At 43.6% G+C, this 9,517-nt stretch overlaps 1 pseudogene; it reads left to right on the forward strand.

The window, feature by feature from the left end:
- The first annotated feature begins 8,526 nt into the window (after positions 1-8,526).
- On the forward strand, positions 8,527-8,733 carry LOC110286560 (protein transport protein Sec61 subunit gamma pseudogene; annotated as a pseudogene).
- The last annotated feature ends 784 nt before the right edge of the window (positions 8,734-9,517 follow it).

Genomic DNA, 9,517 nt, shown 5'->3' on the forward strand with positions numbered 1-9,517 from the left:
ACAAACTGGACCTCATAAAATTGCCTTTCTATAAGGCAAAGGACACTGTCAATAGGAAAAAATGGCAACCAACAGATTGGGACAAGATCTTTACCAATCCTAATCCAATAGAGGGCTAATATCTAATATATGCAAAGAATTCAAGACTCCAGAGAACCAAATAGCCCTATTAAAAAATGAGGTACACAGCTAAACAAAGAACTTTCAACTGAGGAATACCAAATGGCTGAGAAGCACCTGAAAAAATGTTCAACATCCTCAGTCATCAGGTAAATGCAAATCAAAACAACCCTGAGATTCCACCTCACACCAGTCAGAATGGCAAAGACCAAAAATTCCGGTGACAGCAGATGCTGGCGAGGATGTGGAGAAAGAGGAGTACTCCTCCATTGTTTGTGGGACTGCAAGCTTGCACAACCTCTCTGGAAATCAGTCTGGTGGTTCCTCAGAAAATTGGACAGAGTACTACCGGAGGATCCCGTAATACCTCTCCTGGGCATATATCCAGATGTTCTAACTGGTAAGAAGGATACATGCTCCACTATGTTCATAGCAGCCTTATTTATAATAGCCAGAAGCTGAAAAGAATCCAGATGTCCCTCAACAGAGGAATGGATACAGAGTGGTTGTACAAGCTTGCAATCTCACCAGCAATGGAGGAGTGTTCCTCTTTCTCCACATCCTTGCCAGCATCTGCTGTTACCTGAATTTTTAATCTTAGCCATTCTTATTAGTGTGAGGTGGAATCGCAGGGTTGTTTTGATTTGCATTTCCCTGATGATTAAGGATGTTGAACATGCTCATCCGGCTGGATCAGCGCCGGGGTAGCGGGAGCGCAGGGTTGCCTGACACCCGCCAGCTACCCACGACCCCCGCCGCAGGATTTTGGGACTGCTGGTGAGTGGAACACAGCTTCTGCTCCAATCCAATTGCGCGGGACCTGAGACTGCATTAGTTAGGGAAGCAGAAACCGGCCTGAGTAGGGCCACAGGCCTCACCCGGCCGGATCAGCGCCAGGGTAGCGGGAGCGCAGGGTTGCCTGACACCCGCCAGCTACCCACGACCCCCGCCGCAGGATTTTGGGACTGCTGGTGAGTGGAACACAGCTTCTGCTCCAGTCCAATCACGCTGGACCTGAGACTGCTCTGGTTGGGGAGAGAGAAATCCGGCCCACACAGGGCCACAAGCCTCTTCCGGTCAGAAAAGCACCTGAGCAGCTGGGGCGCAGGGTCTGCTGACACTCGCCAACTGCCCACAACACCCGCCACAGGATCTTAAGACTTCTGGTGAGGGGAGCACAGCTTCTGCTCCAATCCAATTGCGCGGGACCTGAGACTGCATTAGTTAGGGAAGCAGAAACCAGCCTGAGTAGGGCCACAGGCCTCACCCGGCCGGATCAGCGCCAGGGTAGCGGGAGCGCAGGGTTGCCTGACACCCGCCAGCTACCCACGACCCCCGCAGCAGGATTTTGGGACTGCTGGTGAGTGGAACACAGCTTCTGCTCCAGTCCAATCACGCTGGACCTGAGACTGCTCTGGTTGGGGAGAGAGAAATCCGGCCCACACAGGGCCACAACCCTCTTCCGGTCAGAAAAGCACCTGAGCAGCTGGGGCGCAGGGTCTGCTGACACTCGCCAACTGCCCACAACACCCGCCACAGGATCTTAAGACTTCTGGTGAGGGGAGCACAGCTTCTGCTCCAATCCAATTGCGCGGGACCTGAGACTGCATTAGTTAGGGAAGCAGAAACCGGCCTGAGTAGGACCACAGGCCTCATCCGGCTGGATCAGCGCCGGGGTAGCGGGAGCGCAGGGTTGCCTGACACCCGCCAGCTACCCACGACCCCCGCCGCAGGATTTTGGGACTGCTGGTGAGTGGAACACAGCTTCTGCTCCAATCCAATTGCGCGGGACCTGAGACTGCATTAGTTAGGGAAGCAGAAACCGGCCTGAGTAGGGCCACAGGCCTCACCCGGCCGGATCAGCGCCAGGGTAGCGGGAGCGCAGGGTTGCCTGACACCCGCCAGCTACCCACGACCCCCGCAGCAGGATTTTGGGACTGCTGGTGAGTGGAACACAGCTTCTGCTCCAGTCCAATCACGCTGGACCTGAGACTGCTCTGGTTGGGGAGAGAGAAATCCGGCCCACACAGGGCCACAAGCCTCTTCCGGTCAGAAAAGCACCTGAGCAGCTGGGGCGCAGGGTCTGCTGACACTCGCCAACTGCCCACAACACCCGCCACAGGATCTTAAGACTTCTGGTGAGGGGAGCACAGCTTCTGCTCCAATCCAATTGCGCGGGACCTGAGACTGCATTAGTTAGGGAAGCAGAAACCAGCCTGAGTAGGGCCACAGGCCTCACCCGGCCGGATCACACCAGGGTAGCGGGAGCGCAGGGTTGCCTGACACCCGCCAGCTACCCACGACCCCCGCCGCAGGATTTTGGGACTGCTGGTGAGTGGAACACAGCTTCTGCTCCAATCTTTAAATAGTGACAACGATAACAACTAACCCCAGAGATTACCAGATGGCGAAAGGTAAACGTAATAATCTTACTAACAGAAACCAAGACCACTCACCATCATCAGAACCCAGCACCCCCACTTCACCCAGTCCAGGGCACCCCAACACACCGGAAAAGCTAGACACGGATTTAAAAGCATATCTGCTGATGATGATAGAGGACTTCAAGAAGGACGTTAATAACACACTTAAAGAAATGCAGGAGAACACTGCTAAAAAGGAAGAAGACAATAAAGAGGAAGCACAAAAATCCCTTAAAGAATTGCAGGAGAACACTGCTAAAGAGTTACAAATCCTTAAAGAAAAACATGATAACATAATCAAACAGGTAGAAGTCCTTACAGAAAAACAGGAAAACACATCCAAACAGATGATGGAAATGAACAAAACCATACTAGACCTAAAAAGGGAAGTAGACACAATAAAGAAAACCCAAAATGAGGCAACACTGGAGATAGAAACCCTAGGAAAGAAATCTGGAACCATAGATGCAAGCATCAGCAACAGAATACAAGAGATGGAAGAGAGAATCTCAGGTGCAGAAGATTCCATAGAGAACATCGGCACAACAATCAAGGAAAATGTAAAATGCAAAAAGATCCTAACTCAAAACATCCAAGAAATCCAGGACGCAATGAGAAGACCAAACCTACGGATAATAGGAGTGGATGAGAATGAAGATTTTCAACTCAAAGGACCAGCGAACATCTTCAACAAAATTATAGAAGAAAACTTCCCAAATCTAAAGAAAGAGATGCCCATGAACATACAAGAAGCCTACAGAACTCCAAATAGACTGGATCAGAAAAGAAATACCTCCCGACACATAATAATCAGAGCAACAAATGCTCTAAATAAAGATAGAATACTAAAAGCAGTAAGAGAAAAAGGCCAAGTAACATATAAAGGCAAGCCTATCAGAATTACACCAGATTTTTCACCAGAGACTATGAAAGCCAGAAGATCCTGGACAGATGTTATACAGACACTAAAAGAACACAAATTCCAGCCCAGGCTACTATACCCAGCCAAACTCTCAATTAACATAGATGGAGAAACCAAAGTATTCCACGACAAAACCAAATTCACACATTATCTCTCCACGAATCCAGCCCTTCAAAGGATAATAACAGAAAAAAACCAATACAAGGACAGGAACCACGCCCTAGAAACAACAAGAAGGTAATCCCTCAACAAACCTAAAAGAAGACAGCCACAAGAACAAAATGCCAACTTTAACATCAAAAATAACAGGAAACACCAATTTCTTTTCCTTAATATCTCTTAATATCAATGGACTCAACTCCCCGATAAAAAGACATAGACTAACAAACTGGCTACACAAACAAGACCCAACATTTTGCTGCTTACAGGAAACTCATCTCAGAGAAAAGGATAGACACTACCTCAGAATGAAAGGCTGGAAAACAATTCTCCAAGCAAATGGCATGAAGAAACAAGCTGGAGTAGCCATTCTAATATCTGATAAGATTGACTTCCAACCCAAAGTCATTAAAAAAGACAGGGAGGGACACTTCATACTCATCAAAGGTAAAATCCTCCAAGAGGAACTATCAATCCTGAATATCTATGCTCCAAATACAAAGGCAGCCACATTCATTAAAGAAACTTTAGTAAATCTCAAAGCACACATTGCACCTCATACAATAATAGTGGGAGACTTCAACACACCACTTTCACCAATGGACAGATCATGGAAACAGAAACTAAACAGGGACACAGTGAAACTAAGAGAAATTATGAATCAAATGGATCTGGCAGATATCTACAGAACATTCTATCCTAAAACAAAAGGATATACCTTCTTCTCAGCACCTCATGGTACCTTCTCCAAAATTGACCACATAATTGGTCACAAAACAGGCCTCAACAGATATAAAAATATTGAAATTGTCCCATGCATCCTATCAGATCACCATGGACTAAGGCTGATCTTCAATAACAAAATAAATAATAGAAAGCCCACCTTCACGTGGAAACTGAACAACACTCTTCTCAATGATACCTTGGTCAAGGAAGGAATAAAGAAAGAAATTAAGGACTTTTTAGAGTTCAATGAAAATGAAGCCACAACATACCCAAACTTATGGGACGCAATGAAAGCATTTTTAAGAGGAAAACTCATAGCTCTGAGTGCCTCCAAAAGGAAACTAGAGAGAGCACACATTAGCAGCTTGACAACACACCTAAAAGCACTAGAACAAAAGGAAGCAAATTCACCCAAGAGGAGTAGACGGCAGGAAATAATCAAACTCAGGGGTGAAATCAACCAAGTGGAAACAAGAAAAACTATTCAAAGAATCAACCAATCAAGGAGCTGGTTCTTTGAGAAAATCAACAAGATAGATAAACCCTTAGCCAGACTCACTAGAGGGCACAGGGAAAGCATCCTAATTAACAAAATCAGAAATGAAAAAGGAGACATAACAACAGATCCTGAAGACATCCAAAACACCATCAGATCCTTCTACCAAAGGCTGTACTCAACAAAACTGGAGAACCTGGATGAAATGGACAAATTCCTAGACAGATACCCGGTACCAAAGTTGAATCAAGATCAGGTTAATGATCTAAACAGCCCTATATCCCCCAAAGAAATAGAAGCAGTTATTAATAGTCTCCCAACTAAAAAAAGCCCAGGACCAGATGGGTTTAGTGCAGAGTTCTATCAGACCTTCAAAGAAGATCTAATCCCAGTTCTTCACAAACTATTCCACAAAATAGAAACAGAAGGTACTCTACCCAACTCATTCTATGAAGCCACAATTACTCTGATACCTAAACCACAAAAAGACCCAACAAAGATAGAAAACTTCAGACCAATATCCCTTATGAATATTGATGCAAAAATCCTCAATAAAGTTCTTGCTAACCGAATCCAAGAACACATCAAAACAATCATCCATCCTGACCAAGTAGGTTTCATCCCAGGGATGCAGGGATGGTTCAATATACGGAAATCCATCAATGTAATCCAGTATATAAACAAACTCAAAGATAAAAACCACATGGTCATCTCCTTAGATGCGGAAAAAGCATTTGACAAGATCCAACACCCATTCATGATAAAAGTCTTGGAAAGATCAGGAATTCAAGGCCCATACCTAAACATGATAAAAGCAAGCTACAGCAAACCAGTAGCCAACATCAAAGTAAATGGTGAGAAGCTTGAAGCAATCCCTCTAAAATCAGGGACTAGACAAGGCTGTCCACTTTCTCCATACCTATTCAACATTGTACTTGAAGTCCTAGCCAGAGCAATTCGACAACAAAAGGAGATCAAAGGGATACAAATTGGAAAAGAGGAAGTCAAAATATCACTTTTTGCAGATGATATGATAGTATATATAAGTGACCCTAAAAATTCCACCAGAGAACTCCTAAGCCTGATAAACAGCTTCGGTGAAGTAGCTGGATATAAAATTAACTCAAACAAATCAATGGCCTTTCTCTACACAAAGAATAAACAGGCTGAGAAAGAAATTAGGGAAACAACACCCTTCTCAATAGTCACAAATAATATAAAATATCTTGGCGTGACTCTAACTAAGGAAGTGAAAGATCTGTATAATAAAAACTTCAAGTCTCTGAAGAAAGAAATTATAGAAGATCTCAGAAGATGGAAAGATCTCCCATGCTCATGGATTGGCAGGATCAACATTGTAAAAATGGCTATCTTGCCAAAAGCAATCTACAGATTCAATGCAATCCCCATCAAAATTCCAAATCAATTCTTCAACGAATTAGAAAGTGCAATCTGCAAATTCATCTGGAATAACAAAAAACCTAGGATAGCAAAAACTCTTCTCAAGGATAAAAGAACCTCTGGTGGAATCACCATGCCGGACCTAAAGCTCTACTACAGAGCAATTGTGATAAAAACTGCATGGTACTGGTATAGTGACAGACAAATAGACCAATGGAATAGAATTGAAGACCCAGAAATGAACCCACACACCTATGGTCACTTGATCTTCGACAAGGGAGCTAAAAACATCCAGTGGAAGAAAGACAGCATTTTCAACAAATGGTGCTGGCACAACTGGTTGTTAACATGTAGAAGAATGCGAATCGATCCATTCCTATCTCCTTGTACTAAGGTCAAGTCTAAGTGGATCAAGGAACTTCACATAAAACCAGAGACACTGAAACTTATAGAGGAGAAAGTGGGGAAAAGCCTTGAAGATATGGGCACAGGGGAAAAATTCCTGAATAGAACAGTAATGGCTTGTGCTGTAAGATCGAGAATTGACAAGTGGGACCTCATGAAACTACAAAGCTTCTGCAAGGCTAAAGACACCATCAATAAGACAAAAAAACCACCAACAGATTGGGAAAGGATCTTCACCTATCCTAAATCAGATAAGGGACTAATATCCAATATATATAAAGAACTCAAGAAGGTGGACTCCAGAAAGTCAAATAACCCCATTAAAAAATGGGGCTCAGAACTGAACAAAGAATTCTCACCTGAGGAATACCGAATGGCAGAGAAGCACCTGAAAAAATGTTCAACATCCTTAATCATCAGGGAAATGCAAATCAAAACAACCCTGAGATTCCACCTCACACCAGTCAGAATGGCTAAGATCAAAAATTCAGGTGACAGCAGATGCTGGCGAGGATGTGGAGAAAGAGGAACACTCCTCCATTGTTGGTGGGATTGCAAGCTTGTACAACCACTCTGGAAATCAGTCTGGCGGTTCCTCAGAAAATTGGACATAGTACTACCGGAGGATCCAGCAATACCTCTCCTGGGCATATATCCAGAAGATGTCCCAACCGGTAAAAAGGACACATGCTCCACTATGTTCATAGCAGCCCTATTTATAATAGCCAGAAGCTGGAAAGAACCCAGATGTCCCTCAACAGAGGAATGGATACAGAAATTATGGTACATTTACACAATGGAGTACTACTCAGCTATTAAAAAGAATGAATTTATGAAATTCCTAGCCAAATGGATGGACCTGGAGGGCATCATCTTGAGTGAAGTAACACAATCACAAAAGAACTCACACAATATGTATTCATTGATAAGTGGATATTAGCCCAAAACTTAGGATATCCAAGATATAAGATACAATTTGCTAAACGCATGAAACTCAAGAAGAATGAAGACCAAAGTGTGGACACTGTGCACCTTCTTAGAATTGGGAACAAAACACCCAGGGAAGGAGCTACAGAGACAAAGTTCGTAGCTGTGATGAAAGGATGGACCATTTAGAGACTGCTGTATCCAGGGATCCGTCCCATAATCAGCTTATAAACGCTGACACCATTGCATACACTAGCAAGATCTTGCTGAAAGGACCCAAATATAGCTGTCTCTTGTGAGACGATGCCGGGGCCTAGCAAACACAGGAGTGGATGTTCACAGTCAGCTATTGGATGTATCACAGGGCTCCCAATGGAGAAGCTAGAGAAAGTACCCAAGGAGCTAAAGGGATCTGCAACCCTATTGTTGGAACAACATGATGTACTAACCGGAACCCTGGAGCTCTTGTCTCTAGCTGCATATGTATCGAAAGATGGCCTAGTCGGCCATCAATGGAAAGAGAGGCCCATTGGACTTGCAAACTTTATATGCCCCAATATAGGGGAATGCCAGGGCCAAAAGAATGGGAATGGGTGGGTAGGGAAGTGGGGGGCGCTATGGGGGACTTTTGGGATAGTATTGGAAATGTAATTGAGGAAATTATGTAATAAAAATATTAAAAAAAAAAAAAAAAAAAAAAGAAGTGTGTGTATAAATGGTTATAGAATAAATATTGTGTGAGGGGTACAAGGAAAAAAAAAAAAAAAAAGGATGTTGAACATTTTTTCAGGTGCTTCTCAGCCAATAGGTATTCCTCAGGTGAGAATTCTTTGTTTAGCTCTGAGCCCCCATTTTTAATGGGGTTATTTGATTTTCTGGAGTCCACCTTGGCTCAGTTCTCTCCTAGGCTACATGTCTCTAAGCTCTCAATCCGCCATCCCACAAACATGGATCAGGTAATGCAGTTTGTAGAACCCAGTTGGCAGTTTGTAAAGGACTCTATTCGGCTGGTTAAAAGATGCACCAAACCGGACAGAAAAGAATTCCAGAAGATTGCCATGGCTACAGCTATAGGATTTGCTATCATGGGATTCATTGGCTTCTTCGTGAAACTGATCCATATACCCATTAATAACATTATTTTGGGTGGCTGAGTCTTTTCTCATCATGGGAAGAGTGAGCCAGAGGAGGGAGGACAAGGGCATAAAGTAAAGAGTTGCCTGGAAAACAAAAAACAAAAACAAAAAACAAGAAACAATAGGTATTCTTGGTGCTAGCTGAGATTGGCATCTGAACTGTGAAACTCAGTAGATTTACATACTCTTTGTAGACTCTTTCTATTTGTTGGAGCTTTCAACAGCATATAGCTCAGGAGGAGTTTCCTCTCTCATCCTGACTGCAAAGCTGCAACACTGGTCTCCTATTGACTATATCCTCAACTCTCTATAGTTGTCAGTTTATAGACAGTAATTCACACAGCCATTTGTGGTGAGACTTAAACAAACATCAGCTTACTCCAGATAAGGAATCAACAACAGACTAAATATGGATACTCTCAAAGTCCAAATTACTGAAACAATGAGTTTTAGTAAGGTTGCTTATAGGAGTGTAAACAAGCACTTATTACAGCAGCAGAAATGACTCAAAGACAATAATTAGCAAAGCCCACCCCAGCATGTGGGACAGCTCATGAAAGATGGAAACCTTGAGTGTATTCCAAAATCTACTGGCAGCTCAAGAGGTTGAAAAGTATCCTTTCCAAATAAATAGCTCTAAGCCTCTTTCAGGCATCAGGCTGGCCTCTGCTTCATTGAGGTATCTTGGCTATTTCCTGACTCTTCCAGATAGGTCAGCAGGTCTAAGACTCTTCTAGGTAGCATGGATGGCCTCTCTTTCTTTCAGGTGGTTTCACTGGTCTGAGACTGCTTCTCTCAAAAG

Source organism: Mus caroli, unplaced genomic scaffold, assembly GCF_978045245.1.
Source record: "Mus caroli unplaced genomic scaffold, Mus_caroli_1 scaffold_5, whole genome shotgun sequence".
Lineage (NCBI taxonomy): Eukaryota > Metazoa > Chordata > Mammalia > Rodentia > Muridae > Mus > Mus caroli.